The sequence below is a fragment of the Notechis scutatus genome, chromosome 3, assembly GCF_049901735.1.
Source record: "Notechis scutatus isolate UNSWTSFEM ecotype Mainland chromosome 3, rNotScu1.2, whole genome shotgun sequence".
Classification (NCBI taxonomy): Eukaryota; Metazoa; Chordata; class Lepidosauria; order Squamata; family Elapidae; genus Notechis; species Notechis scutatus.
In genome coordinates this window covers 204,937,501-204,953,452 of record NC_142011.1, presented here as the reverse complement: position 1 = coordinate 204,953,452, position 15,952 = coordinate 204,937,501, and the positions used below count along the sequence as shown (strand labels likewise).

General features: G+C 45.4%; 1 protein-coding gene across 2 annotated transcripts in view; it reads left to right on the top strand.

The window, feature by feature from the left end:
- The window catches only part of SLC45A4 (solute carrier family 45 member 4), a 101,914-nt gene that overhangs the window by 47,979 nt on the left and 37,983 nt on the right, over positions 1 to 15,952 (top strand). The window lies entirely within an intron of this gene.

The following is a 15,952-nucleotide window of genomic DNA, read 5'->3' as shown; positions in this document are numbered from 1 at the left end:
TTCTCTCCCCCAAATGCCGCCAGAAATGAGTCTTTGCTGACGCAGCCTCTTGGAGCAGGATGCCTTGCAGGGTCCCAAAGACTCATTTCTGGCGGAGTTTGGGGGGAGAGAAAGAAAGACTTTTGCTGCTTTCCTTGCACACAGCCAAAAGCAAAAGAAGAAAGAAGCGGAAAGAAGCAGCCTGGTGGCCAGGCCAGGCGCGTGGAGTGCGTGGGGCAAGTTCCCCCACTCCCCCCTTTCCCCCCCTCTCCTCCCTACCTCGTGTTGTTCACAATGCAAGCGACGCAAGCCTTGTATTCCCACGGGCCATGTAGGTGGCACAACCTTGTGTTTCCACACAGCCTGGATTAATTGCTTTGGGGGGTGACAATTTCTCTGTGGACCACCCAAATTTTCTCATGGACCACCGGTGGTCCCCGGCCCACTGTTTTTATACAAATTTAAAAAAGGAGAAAACAGAATGTTCAGCATATATTCATTTTTAAAAATTGTATACAGGTAGTCCTCTACTTACCACAGTTCGCTTAGTGAACGTTTAAAAGGTACAACGGCACCGAAAAAGTGACCGACGACCGTTTTTCACACTTACAGCCTTTGCCGCATCCCCATGGTTCACGTGATTTACATACAAATGGTTCATACTAACGACGGTCGCAGTGTGTCCCGGGGGATGTCCGTGATCCCCTTTTGGGACCTTCTAACAAGCAAAGTCAAGCGGGAAGCCAAATTCGCTGAACAATGGCGTTACTAATTTAACAGCTGCAGTGATTCACTTAAGAAAAGTCGTAAAATGGGGCAAAACTCACTTAAACCAAAATTTCTCCCCAGATAAATTTTGGGCTCGATGGTCATACGTCGAGAACTATCTGTCTAATATGATAACTGCATGTAGTCTGGAATTAATGACATCTATGAGATGGGCTAGAATTCTCAAATAAGGTATTTAATGGCACTAACCGTTTTCTTAATGAATGAAAGTCCATTTTCCCATAGAATATTTGTAGCTCAGGGTTCAACTGTTAATCTTTGATGTTCTCTGAGCTTCATTGTTTTCTGGCAGCTGTTTCTGCAAGAAACTGGCCCAAATGACTGGTCCAAAGTCACCAGTTGGTTTTAACACAGGACTAGAACTCACTGTCTCCTGGTGATTGGCCCAAAGTCATCCAGTTGGCTATCATCCTTAAGGTGAGACTAGAACTCACTGTCTCCTGGTGATTGGCTCCAATTCACCCAGTTGGCTATCATCCTTAAGGTGAGACTAGAACTCACCGTCTCTTAGTGATTGGCTCCAATTCACCCAGTTGGCTTTCGTCCTTAAGATGAGACTAGAACTCACCGTCTCCTGGTGATTGGCCCAAAGTCACCTACCTGGCTGGGGAATTCTGGGAGTTGAAGTCCATTACCCTTAAAGGCATCAAGTTTGGAGAGCCCTGCTTTAAAGAATAGGTATGCTGAACCATAACACATGACCTGAGGCCCCGCACATGAATTGAACTCCTGCACGAAGAAATGCATAGCACTGCGTTTATTTATCAGTTAACGTTCTATTAATATTATACACTTTGATCTCAGCTGCTACCATTTCACCTCGGTTGTATCTCTTACCTTAATTCAATTAATCGTTTAAGATTTCCAAACTCAAAGATAGTATAAAGTATAGACTGTGGGGAAATAACAGGCTAGATTATTCAACAGGAAGTGCCAGGTGGACCAGATAGAAGATAAAGCCAGGTGAGCTAATAATTATTTAATTTATGTGCATCCTGCCTTTACTGTTCTTTACAAGTAACTCAAGGCAGTGAATATCTTCACCCACACTGAATTTCTCCTAATGTGTCCCCCACAACAACAGCCCTGTCAGGTGGGTTTGGCTGAGACATTGCAACCAATTGAACCAATTGCCAAACGTCTGCATTTTGATGGAGGGGGTGCTGCAAAGGTTGTAAGTATGAAAAATGGTTGTAAGCCAATTTTTTTCAGGGCTGTTGTAACTTTGAACTGTGGCTAAATGAACTGTTTGTAAGTTGAGGGCTAGAAACATGGAGGCTGTTTGGAAAGATGGTTTAATGGTGAAGCAGAACCACATGTGATTCTGGGGAAGCTGACAAAATGGACTTGAAAGTGGTTTTTTTTTTTAATACCTTCTTTGGGCTTTGTATCTGAGCTTCCTGTTCCTGTGCAAGAACATGTCCTTTAATAATCTGTTGGCTATTGTCAGATTTCTATGGGGTCATTTAGGGGTCATAGCTGGCTCCATAGGCAAAAGAGGAAATGCAAATCCTAATTGGTTGTCTGAACTAATCTGGTCAACCTCTGGCTTAATGTCAATCAAAGCTCCAAGGTTTGATATTTGGACTGCTCTGGGATGGTGCAATGAAGGGGCTTGGGTCCTGAAAGGGTGATGACTTTCTTCCTGTGTTGGATCTTGGGTGAGGGGCTGCTTTCTAATCCTACCATTCTGCCTTTGTTAGCTGTCAAACTTTGCTGCAAGCAGTTTCAAAATATCTTGCCTTGAATGGATTTCTGCCTGCAGTATTTGCTTTGCTTATGAATGGAGCCATCTAGATAGTAGGCTTCTTCTTTCAATAAGCTCTTTATCTCCTTAAGTGCTGGCATCTGTTGTGGGCTATTAAGAAAAAGTGAGGGCTGCTTTTTACCTCTAAAAACATGTTTCTCCATTTCTCCCTTTGGGGAAATATAATATTCTGCCTTTTTAATATGCCTCAAAATATTTCATTCTTCTACGAAAAGTGGGGGGCTTCCCACAGGACCTTTGAATGGTCCTTAAATGAACCATCATTAAATAGAGGACTGCCTGTATTTATTTTTTCCTCGACAGTGTCACGGAATCTAAAACTGCTTCAAACAGGTTGTGTGTCTTCAGAAGGAAGTGAACTGCTGGCTCCGTTATTTCATGGTCTCCGATAAAGGATATGCCGCTAGCCAGCATTAGCAGCTTATCGCACACATTCCTCTGCATTGCAGCTGGAAGTCATGTGGCTTGGCAACCGTTTCCTTTCAACCATTTCAAACCAGGCAATAGAGGAAGTTGTTAATTCAGACAACCTGCAGCTCCCTCCCCTCCTTTTGCCTTCCCAAATGACAATTAGACTGCTAGAACATTATTATTATTATTACTATTATTATTTTCCCCCTCCGCCACGCTACTTCGTTGATGAAACCCTTAAAATGGCACCAGGCACTCAGCGGCCGACGTGGACCAAAATAAACCACAGTTTTGAGAGCTTGCTTTTCAAGGGTTCAGAACTGTTCAGACAAACAGAGAAAGAGTAGGAGGCTAAGGGGATGGTGGAAACGCAGCAGTGTTGCCATGGTGTTCACTCTTCACAAAAACCATAGCGAATGCCAATTTTTCTCGGTTTTATTCCTGTTATTCTGACTGTCCCTGATGAATAAGTCCTCGATGCACAGCCTCCACAGAGGTCCAAAACTTGCATCGCTAAGCAAGGCATCGTTCAGTGAGTCTTGCCCCATTTTGCAACTTTGCTTCTTCAGCGAATCTCTGCCGTCATTCAGTTAGTCACACAGTCGTTAAGTGAACTCAGCCTTCCCCCGTTGATTTTGCCTGTCAAAAGGGGATTGCGTAACCCCGGGATGTTGCGACCTCAATAAATACATTCCGGATTTTGATTGCATGACCATGGGGATGCTGCAACGGTCGTAAGTGTGAAAAACAGTCATGTCACCTTTTTTTTTAAAGTGTAACTTCAGTCAGCTCAAGGTTGATTTAGCTTTCCATCCTTCCAAGGTCGGTAAAAGGAGGACCCAGATTGTTGGGGGCAAGATGCTGACTCTGTAAACCGCTTAGAGTTAGGGCGATAAAGCAGAGGTGGTATTCAGCAGGTTCTGACCAGTTCTGGAGAACCGGTAGTGGAAATTTTGAGTAAGTTGGGAGAACTGGCAAATGCCACCTCTGACTGGCCCCACCCCCATCTATTCTCTGCCTCCCATTGAGTCCCAGCTGATCGGCTGGGTCTTCTTTGGTTACCCTGCACAGGAGAATGGAGCTGGAAAGCAGGTTAGTGGGGTGGGGAGGGAATGGAGATTTTGCAGTATCCTTCCCCTGCCACGCCGATCAAGCTACGCCCACAGAACCGGTAGTTAAAAAATGTGAATCCCACCACTGCTATAAAGCACTATGAAGTGGTATATAAGTCTAAGTGCTATTGCTATTTTAAGAGGTGATGCAATTTCTATTCAATACAAGATTAATTTCTTTGGGATGCTCCTATACGTAGATAGACAAATTAACAAGCAAACCTCTTTGGCCAAATTCAGATTGTTTTATGATTAAAAAGCAGCCTCAACGTGCCAGATTTTGGACAATGCTATTGGGCTTTTATTTTAACCTCTCTATATATTTTTTTTCCTGGACGAGAACTTCTTCAAATATTGCCCTCTGAGCTTCTCTGGAGACCACGTATCTGTCAAAAGATACGATTTTTCCTTTGAAATCTTGCCAGGGTTGACTTCGGTTAAGCAGAAATCTTCATTTCAAGCTTTGAGAGCTGCCAGCAGGCTCATGTTGTTAATAATAGGTGTTAAGTTTAGAGCTAGGGTTTCATAAGAAATCGATATTGTAGGGGAAAAAATCCAAAATTGAAGTGGACAGGGGAAGATATATAGTCCATTGGAATGTCTGGTCCAAACAAGAAAAAAAATCTTTAAATCCATTGATTTATTACACATATTTTAAACTTGTTGAGAAGTCGTATACTGTATGATTTATGTATTATATCACTTGACAGAATAACAGGGTTGGAAGGGATCTTGGAGGTCTTCTATTCCAACCCCCTGCTCAATTAAGAGACTACACCATTTCAGTCCAATCTCTTCTTCTGTCTGTGTTGGAGCACTCATAACTTCTGTTCCACTGGTTAATTATTCTAATTGTCAGGAAGTTTCTCCTTAATTCCAGATTGCTTCTTTCCTTGATTAGTTTCCACCCATTGCTTCTTGTCCTTCGGGTGCTTTGGAAAATAGGTTTACCCCCTTTCTTCTTTGTTGGAGGGTCAACTTATTCTCCAAAGCACCAGAAGGCAGGACCAGAAGCAACAGATGGAAACTCATCAAGCAACCTAGAACTGGCAATAGAAATTGTTGAAATATATAGTGATTAAATACTGTGGCCTTTAACAGCCTCAGAAGTTCATACAGTTCTAGGATCTTGAAGAGTTGGTTTGAAAGCAACAATTAAATTCTATAAGGACCTTGTCAAGATTCATCACTTGGAAACCTAACAGACTTATTTTAAAAGGTTCACATTTATTTATTTATTTATCTGAACTGTGGAAGAAAGAATTGAAATGGTGTACCCAGTTTGGAAAAGTGATAGATATGGGTGTTAAGAAATGTGAAACATACTTGCATGATTTTAGAATTAAACTAATTGACCAGAAAATATTATTTCATGTCTCTTGGATCCCTCAAAAAATGTTTTTAAAAAGTTGGACATCAGTTTTTGCATTTATGTTGGCATCATTGAGAAATGTGAAAGTTTTAAACTCATTATTTGTTCTTATTCAGCCATAGCTTTCTTTTCATTCCAAATCCTAGAATAGGTTAATACAATTTTGGAAAGAAATATAAGAATAAGGATTAAAATCTAAAGTTAAACTATGTTCCTAAATTATGGGATTTGGCATTTAATGCTTTGGCTATCTCTTTCACAGCTCAGAAATAGAATAATCATATATATCTGATACCAAGGAATGGCTTTAGGGAATGAGTCCTTTACCTATTTTTGAAAAAAAAAATCTTTCTAAACATGAGAAGATGAAGCAATAGGTTTATGTATGGTCCAACCCAATGACAAAATTTTAATCACAATCGCAAGCAATTTAGGTAGCTTCCTTTTATACTGCATGATTACCATTGTATTTTGCCTCTTGGCATTATAGTTGTTTCGGTTTGGTTTTTAAAGCTATTCTTTTAAATGAAGGGGAAAAAAAGTATTTTCAAACTAGGGTCCTTTGGGGATAATAGAGGAAGAACAATTTTCTGAGCCAGCATCTGGTTTGGCGTTTGGGGGAATTGTAGATTTCAACGCTTCTGCCTGGCATCTACCTCCAAAGATTCAAGTTAGAGTAAATTGTCTCCCAGCAAGAGAGATGGACTATTTTTGGCAACTCTAGCCTGGATATCTTCCTTCGTGTACTCAGCTATAAAAGCCAATGCAGGCTTGGTTAACACTGCCCTGCAGTTTGAATGGTGGCTTCATCCAGAAACCATTAGTTGTGGAGAGCTTTTATGATCCTTGAGTTGCTACGGCTTGGAAGGTTCTGTGCATCCCCTTTAATGTAAAACTGTAGGACAGGAGTGCCAGTTGCGGGGATTATGATGTCTCCCCGCTGTGAGTTGGCCCAGGGCTTGATCCAGCTTCTGAAACTGTAGCCTCTTCCAGCTTTGTCTTGGCTGGAGAGCCTTTTTTTTCTGGTTTTCTCCTAGTCTCTCACTGTGTTCTAACTATCCCCCCCCCCCCAAAAAAAAAAAAACAACAACAACACCTGGACATTTTGTGGGTTAGAAGTACAGTCTGTTGGCTCATGTTTCACAGTGTAACAAGGGCTGCTCCCTCCAGAAGACAGCAGAGCTGGGCTCCGCGGGGAAGGCTTTCACAGCTTTGCTCCCCTCAAACTCATATCTTCTATGGAGAGACAATTTGAAGTGCAGATAATCCTTGATTTACAACCACAACCGAGCCCCAAATTTCTGTTGCTAAGGAGGCAGTGTTGTGGCCTGCCAACCACCAGTCCCTCCAGCAGAATCGGAGAAGGAAAAAGGCGTGGGAGTCAGGGAGCCAGTATCAAAGCAACCTGAGAGCTCCAAGGCGGAAGAGGGAACGGAGCTGTCAGAGAGATGGCGGAGGAGCCTGAGCCATCGGTCAACCCTCAGATGGAGAGTCAACGGCCCCCAGGTCTGGAGGTGGCTGATGAGGAAGAGGAGGAACAGCTGGGTCCAGGGCCTGATGCGCAGGAGGCAGAGGAGAGGAGAGCAGTGGAAATCTATGGGCCGGTCCTTGGGACAAAAGAGCCACCCCTAGTTCTGGGGATTTAAAGGCAGGGGTTGGAGATGAATAGGTGTGGCAGGCAACTCTTCCTCTCTCTGCCGGACAGACTTGTTAGCCTGCAGTGAGAGAGAAACCTTTTGCCGGGGCTGCTGGCACTCCTAATAAAGGAACCGTTGATTGGTTACAGAGGGTTTGTCGTGATTGGGGAGCTGGGTCAGAACACACAGTTTGCCCCATTTTACAACCTTTCTTGCCACGGTTGTTAAATGAATCTCTGCAGTTCTTCAGTTACTAACGTGGTTGTTTAATGGATCGGGTGTCAATTTGCGAAGCATCCCTGTGGCCAGCTCGACGGTCACTCGTGTCCGGGGGCACCTGTGGTGGCCAAGTGCTAAGTAAGGCAGGGCTTCCCTCAGACCCTCCCTCACTCTCATTATAATCTTCCTTCCTTCCTTTCTTCCTTTCCTTCTTTTTTTCCTTCCCTCTTCCTTTTCCTCTTTCCTTCTTTCTCTTCCTTTCTCTCTTTCCCACCTTCCCTTCCTTTTTCTTTGTCTTTCCTCTTTTCCCTTTCTCCTTCCCTCTCCCTTCTTGCGTGCTCAAAATGCAGAAGGGGAAGCGTTTCTCCTTTGGTTTTTGTTTTTAGTTTGTTTTGATAGCCCTCCGGCAGCGAAAACGGAACTGGGGGGAGCCACGTGCAGGCCCCCCGGGCTCCGTTTTTGCTGGCAAGAGGCACTGCGGGCTGGTTCTTTGCTGTTTCTGGGGTCCCCCCCGTGGGCCGGATCTAAGCACCCCGCAGGTCGCATCCGTGGGCCTTGAGTTTGACACCCTTGCTCTAGAACAGGGGTGTCCAACCTTAACAACTTTAAGACTTGTGGACTTCAACTCCCAGAATTCCTCAGCCAGCAAAGCTGGCTGAGGAATTCTGGGAGTTGAAGTCCACAAGTCTTAAAGTTGCCAAGGTTGGACACCCCTGCTCTAGAACATTCCAGACCAGTCGCTGTCCAATGGCTTCTTGAAAACCTCCCGTGTTGAAGCCCCCATAACTTCTGGAAGCGAGTCGTCCCACTGGTTTAATTGTTCTAACTGGCAGGAAATTCCTCCTTAGTCCTAGGTTGTTTCTACCCTTGATTAGTTTCCATCTGTTGCTTCTCGGCCTGCCCTCAGGTGCTTTGGAGAATGGATAAAAATGCAAATAAGGATGATAGATCTGACATGCAGGCACACCCACTTCTATAGAGCTGCTGAGCGACTGTGAGAAACAAGGGAAGGATCAGGAAAAAAAATAATTTCTGGAGAGGCTGGCCCTTGAATTTTTATTTTTTTTCCCTCTCCTCGCGTTAAATTCATCCTTAAATTCACCCCGCAGTCTCCCTTTGAAGACCTGTTATCAAGAGGTTGGGCGCTCTGTGTAATCATGTGTAAGCATTTCTCTTTGCAATCAATTATTGGGATATAATAAGATTCAGCGTGCAGACCTTTGGCTGAAGGCAAGGCTCTCGTTGCCTCTCTTATCTAGAGATATGAAGCAGTGCAATTACACAGCTACTCTGCGTTCCTCCCACGGAGAAAGCAAATTGGCATGTAGAAGGAAAGCAGGCTGTCTGGAGATCTGGGACACCCGTCACATTTTTACCCAAAAGAAAGGGCCCCTTGTGCCCACTAAGATCACTTAGAAGTAATTCATTCATGCTCTTTTGTGTGTCCACCAGTTCTGCAAAAAGGGTGCCTCTCCCACACAGGACCTCTTGGTGGTACCGCTTGGGTGGTAAAGGGAGTCCTCTACTTACAACTGTCCGATTAGTGAAGGTTCAAAGCTACAAGGGCACTGGAAAAAAAAAAGGTGACCTATGACCGTTATTTATAGTTACGACCTTTGCAACCATCGTGATTTCAAGCTTTGAGAGCTGCCAGGCTCGTGTTGTTAATAATAGGTGTTAAGTTTAGAGCTAGAGTTGAATAAGAAATCAATGTTGGAAGGGGGGAAAAAAATCCAAAATTGAAGTGGACAAGGGAAGATATAATAATAGTCCATTGGAATGTCTGGTCCAAACAAGAAAACAAAATCTTGATTTATTACACATATTTTAAATGTGTTGAGAAGTTGTATTCTGAATATGATTTATGTATTATATCACTTGGCAGAATAACAGAGTTGGAAGGGGCCTTGGAGGTCTTCTATTCCAACCCCCTGCTCAATTAAGAGACTCTACACCATTTCAGTCCAATCTCTTCTTAGAAATGTCAGTGTTGGAGCAGCCACGACTTCTGGAGGCAAAGGTTTTCCACTGGTTAACTGTTCTCACTGTGAGAAAGTTTCTCCTTAATTCCAGGTTGCTTCTCTCCTTGATTTCTTTCCACCCGTTGCTTCTTGTCCCTGCCTTCGGGTGCTTTGGAAAATAGGTCAAAAACCATCGGTGTGATTGCATGTTGGTTTACCACGCGCCCAAATTTTAATTGTGTGATGGTGGGAATGCTACAATGCTTGGAAGTTAGACCAGTTGTAGGCAGGGGCGGGCTTCGAAACTTTTAGCAACAGGTTCTCTGCCGCGGGGTGGGCGTGGCTATGGTGGGCGTGGCCTAGTCAGCCTCCGGCACCATGGCAAGGGGGGGTGTTGTTTTTGCCCTCCCTGGGCTCCGGAGGCTTTCCTCAAGCCTCCGGGAGAGTGAAAACTGCTTCCTGGACTCCGGAGGCTCCCTGGGAGCCAGAAACGGGCCCCATTTCTGGGCTTCCTGAATTTCCAGGGGCTGGTATTTGCCCTCCCTGAGCCTCTCCTGGGAGGGGAAGGGCAGGGCGGGCGGGCCAGCCATGAGTGGGATTTGGGGGGTTCTCCGAATTGCACAGAGTCTTAGCTAGGGGCTCTCCCGATCCCCTGCGGACCCGCAGCAGCCCCATCCCTGGTCGTAGATCGCGTTTCTCCGGTGCCGTTCTAACTTCAAACAGTCGCTGGACCAAACGGTTCAAAGTTCAAAGACTAGCTGTAGGCGATTTGGTGGGACAAAATTCACGGATGGCATTTGCCGAATTGCAAAGTTCACACACAGAGACAGCGGACAGGGGGGGGAAAAATTTAATGCTTATCTCAGGGTCAGAGGCAGGGGTGGGATTCTATACCAGTTCGGACCAGTTCCTATATAGAACTGGTTGTTACCATTCTGCACAGTTTGGATAACCGGCAAATCACGCCACTGGCTAGCCCTGCCCCTTCCCCCTCTCCGCCCAGTCACTCCTTATCTCGCATGCGCGCCATCCAACTTGCCTGCGTTGTGCAAGCAAATTTTCTTGTGACAGACTCAGATAGCAGATTGCAGAAAAAGCCAATCTGTGAGCGAATCTGTGATTCTGCAAGCAACTCAATCTGACTGCCTGCTTGGGCTGATTTTGGGTAAAAGTTGTTCTTTTTTTTTTAATAAAAAAATCAATATTTACATAAATATTTACAATGTTTATATACAAGCCACTCCCAGTCAGCAAGCCATGCCCACCCAGTCACATGACCACCAAGCCACACCCACAAATTTAGGCCACACCCACAGAACCAGTTGTTAAGAAATTTGAATCCCACCCCCTGGTCATAGGTCTTCTGGAGAAATTAATCCGAAGGGGGTCTACAGCAAGACGAAAGGAACTATAGTTGTTTGGGTTTGGTTTTTAAAGCTATTCTTTTAAATGAAAACAAAAAAAAAAGTATTTTCAAACTAGGGTCCTTTGGGGATAACGGAGGAAGAACAATTTTCTGAGCCAGCATCTGGTTTGGCATTTTGGGGGAATTGTAGATTTCAACGCTTCTGGCTGGCATCTACCTCCAAAGATTCAAGTTAGAGTAAATTGTCTCCCAGCAAGAGAGATGGACTATTTTTGGCAACTCTAGCCTGGATATCTTCCTTCGTGTACTCAGCTATAAAAGCCAATGCAGGCTTGGTTAACACTGCCCTGCAGTTTGAATGGTGGCTTCATCCAGAAACCATTAGTTGTGGAGAGCTTTTATGATCCTTGAGTTGCTACGGCTTGGAAGGTTCTGTGCATCCCTTTTAATGTAAAACTGTAGGACAGGAGTGCCAGTTGTGGGGATTGTGATGTCTCCCCGCTGTGAGTTGGCCCAGGGCTTGATCCAGCTTCTGAAACTGTAGCCTCTTCCAGCTTTGTCTTGGCTGGAGAGCCTTTTTTTTTCTGGTTTTCTCCTAGTCTCACTGTGTTCTTAACCAGCCAAAAAGAACCTGGACGTTTTGTGGGTTAAGAAGTGCAATCGGTTGTAATTTCAAATGGTCACTAAATGAAGTCAAGGACTCTTTGCACTGGATAGGATCCAGAAACCAGGATAGTTCCAGATTCTAGAACAGGGGTGTCAAACTCAAGGCCCGCGGCCCGGATCCAGCCCGCAGGGTGCTTAAATCTGGCATGCGGGGCCAGCTTGGAAATATCAAAGGACCTGCCCATGGTGCCTCTGACAGCCAAAACAGGCTGTGTGTGGTCCCCACGCAGCCTGTTTTCAGCCAACATGGCCTCCAGCAGCACTGCCGGCCGAAAACAGGCCCCATGGAAGCCTCACGAAGTTCCAGCCCGTTTTTGGCACAATTTCGGCCTCCAGCAGCACTCTGCTGGCCAAAAACTAATGCCGTGGGGCCTGTTTCGGCCAGTGGAGTGCTGCAGGAGGCCAAAAATGAGGCATGGGGGGCTGTGCACGGCCCCTGTGCCCTGTTTTGGCTAGCAAAGTGCTGCAGGAGGCCATTCAAGCTGAAAACCAGGCAGAGGGGGGAAGCACCTCATTTTGGCCGGCAGAGTACTGCAGGAGGCATCTGTCCTGTCTCCCTCCCATTCCGTCCCCCCCCAGCCCACGGAGGAGAATTACAATATTGATGTGGTCCTCAAAGAACCAGTTCAATTTCTAGTTCTGCCTTAGGCAAGAAAGCCAGCAGGAATATTTTACATTGGCTTTTTTGCTGCAGAATGGACCACTTCCCGCAATAGAGCACCCCAGGGTTCTGTCCTCGATCCAGTGCGCCTCAACATTTTCATCGATTACCTCGGTGACAGGTGCTCATCAAATTTGCAGATGACAAAAAAAAGCTGGTGGGATTGCTAAGATCACAGAAGAGAGGCTCAAGGCTCAAAAGGATTTTGACAGACTTGAGTTTGGGCCCGGTCCAAATCCTATGTGCGTCCGTGGCAAGAAATGTAATTTTCAGCACTCGGATAGGAAAACTCAGTGCCTGCGTACAAGAGAAGTGGTACGTGATTCAGCAGTTGTTCATCCTTTTGTTTTGGCTTCGAGCATCTTATTATTATTATTATTATTTTCCAGCACTTCCTTAGGTTTCTTTTCCAAGGCTTTCAGGAGGAGATCTTAACTGCCCGGAAAGCAAAAACAGGGATTTTATTAAGATTTATTGCGCCGGTCTCTTCTTGGATTGGCCTCAGTGAATCTGCTGAATTGAAAAGAATTCACAAAAGTTGGTGGAAAGGTAATCCGGTGGGACACAGATCTCTCCACAGCCTTCACGTTCCCCTCCCCCCAAAAAATAATGCAAATTGGCTCTCTGCTTACTCAACACAGCTTCTTCTATTTTACTGTGCATTAATATTGCATTGTGTATTTCTCTCGAGATTATACCATGCCAGCCCCTAGCTGATGGTGATAACAGAGAAAGAAGTGTATAACCAGAGATACCCTGAGGGCCTTGCTTAAGTTTAGCAAGATCCCCCTCCCCCACTTTAGAATGGTCGCAAGAAATAGCTTATCTGTACATGTCATATAATAAAGTATTCTGGTTGTTTATATGTAGTAAGGGCCTTGCTAAAAGCTTGGCTCAATTTGAAAAGATTGTTGGACCCGTCTACTTTATTTATTTGCATCCCGCCTTTATTATTTCTACAAACAATGTAAGGTGCAGATAACAGATAATCAGAGCTGGTAGGGACCTTGTAGGTCATCTAGTCCAACCCCGCGCCCAAGCAGGAGACCCTACACCATTTCTGACAAATGGCAGTCCAAGTCTCCAGTGATGGCGCTCCCACAAATTCTGAGGGTGACGAACATATCCAACATACCTTTCTCTTCCTGTTTTCCCCCACAACAACCCTGTGAGATAGGTTAGGCTGAGACAAAGAGAGCGCGATTGGCCCCCCCCAAATCACCCAACTGGCTTTCACAGCTAAGGTGGGACTAGAAATCTCAGTCTCCTGGTGATTGGCTCAGAGTCCCCCAGTCGGCTTTCATGACTAAGGCGGACTAGAACTCACAGTCTCCTGGTGATTGGCCCAGAGTCCCCCAGTCGGCTTTCATGACTAAGGCGGGACTAGAACTCACAGTCTCCTGGTGATTGGCCCAGAGTCTCCCAGTCGGCTTTCATGACTATGATGAGACTAGAACTCACAGTCTCCTGGTGATTGGCTCAGAGTCCCCCAGTCGGCTTTCATGACTAAGGCGGGACTAGAACTCACAGTCTCCTGGTGATTGGCCCAGAGTCTCCCAGTCGGCTTTCATGACTATGATGAGACTAGAACTCACAGTCTCCTGGTGATTGGCCCAGAGTCCCCAGTCCAGGGTCCCCAACCGGTCGCGACCGCACGTCGCGGAACAACTCCTACGGCGCGGCCGCCATCTTTTTCATGAAAAAGTGCTTCCGGTGAGCTTTTCCGAAAGCTCACCGGAAGCACGTTATCAAAAAAGATGGCGCTGCTCCGTGAGCTTTCACCAGAAAAGCACGGCGATGCGCCCATCTTGATGAAACGCGTTCCGTGAGGTCACCGGGCGCTTTCATCAAAAGATGGCGCGCCAGCTGATGCGGACCGGCGCGCGCCCAGCTGATGCGTACCGGGCGCGCGCAAAAGGTTGGGGATCACTGCCCCAGTCGGCTTTCATGACTAAGGCGGGACTAGAACTCACAGTCTCCTGGTGATTGGCCCAGAGTCTCCCAGTCGGCTTTCATGGCTAAGATGAGACTAGAACTCACAGTCTCCTGGTGATTGGCTCAGAGTCCCCCAGTCGGCTTTCATGACTGAGGCGGGACTAGAACACACAGTCTCCTGGTGATTGGCCCAGAGTCTCCCAGTCGGCTTTCATGACTATGATGAGACTAGAACTCACAGTCTCCTGGTGATTGGCCCAGAGTCCCCCAGTCGGCTTTCATGACTAAGGCGGGACTAGAACACACAGTCTCCTGGTGATTGGCCCAGAGTCCCCCAGTCGGCTTTCATGACTATGATGAGACTAGAACACACAGTCTCCTGGTGATTGGCCCAGAGTCCCCAGTCGGCTTTCATGACTGAGGCGGGACTAGAATACACAGTCTCCTGGTGATTGGCCCAGAGTCCCCCAGTCGGCTTTCATGACTAAATGAGACTAGAACTCACAGTCTCCTGGTGATTGGCCCAGAGTCCCCCAGTCGGCTTTCATGGCTAAGATGAGACTAGAACTCACAGTCTCCTGGTGATTGGCCCAGAGTCCCCAGTCGGCTTTCATGACTAAAATGAGACTAGAACTCACAGTCTCCTGGTGATTGGCCCAGAGTTCCCCAACTGGCTTTCATTTCTAAGGCAGGACTTGAACTCATAGTATTTTACTTTCTACCCTGGTGCTTAAACCTCTAGGCCGTAAACTGGTTCTCAGTTAATTGCAGGTAGCTTTACATTCCCTTTGGCTGTATCCATGGCTGGCTGGTGGGGGAAGGAGATATTATCCCTGAAGCCCAGACTTGTCCAACTTGAGATAATCTTCAAGACAACGCCCACTGTAATCAACAGTCTTAATTGGGCTTTGCACAATGGCAGCCAGATGTAGGGAAAATATAAAGCTGACAAGGCGATTAGCAAATCCACCCTATCTGATTGATTATGTGCTGTCACGTTTGCATAGACCTCATGAATAGATTTTTCCATGCCAGGATTACATAATTAAGAATAAAATAAAACACACTTAGCACATTTAAAGAGATATCCTTCCGTAATTATTTGACTGCAGTTTTGGAATTCGTAATGTTGAGAGTTGCTTGCATAAGTAGGTCTGTGCAATTTGTGCTCTGTTTGCTTTTTTAAATGTGACATCATCACTGCTTGTTATAACAATAGATTTCAAGCCTTAAAAATGTATTTTCCACCATTCTGATAATAGAGGTTATATTCCCAACCGGCTTTATTTTTTTAAAAAATGTGAGTCACACATTCTGGATTTAAATTGCTCTTCTATGCTTATCCTTGTGAGAAGATTGGTGCTTTAATGCACAATATTTTTAAAAAAATAATTATTCATATTCTGTTGTTGTTTCCTCTGCAGCTCATTGATCTGCTGGCTTTGCATATCAATTGTGTGCTATTCATAGTGCTTTCTTAGTCATACGTTCTTTGGGCATAGCTTGATCTAGAAAGGATTGATCTAATGCAGTCTTTGCTAGTTTAGTGCCCTCTGTATGGATTAAAATTGCAATTTCAAGGATTCTCCATTGAAATGCCCAGAAGGAATTACACAGTCCTAACAGAATATTTGTTGCTGAGGGTTGAACTGCAGGGTCCTAGATGCTCTCTGAGCTGGGTTATTATTTTCTTGCAGACATTTCATTACCCAACTGGGTAACATCATCAGTGCTAGAAGGGAGTGGGATTTGTGGAGAGGAGGAGGACAACTATGAAGTCCTTGATGTTCTCTGAGTTTGGTTGTTTTCTTGAAAACGTTTCATTACCCAATTAGGTAACTTCATCAATGCTAGAAGGGAGTGGGGATTGTGGAGAGGAGGAGGAGGAGGAGGAAGAGGAGGAGGACAAGGAAGAAAGTGAAGTCCTTGATATTCATTGAGCTTGATATTTTTCTTGAAGATGTTTCATTACCAAACTAGGTAACATTATCAGTGCTAATAGGTTGTGGAGTTTGCATGGGGAAGGGGGAGGAGGAGGATGACTATGGAGTCCTTGGTGCTTGGTTGTTTTCTTGC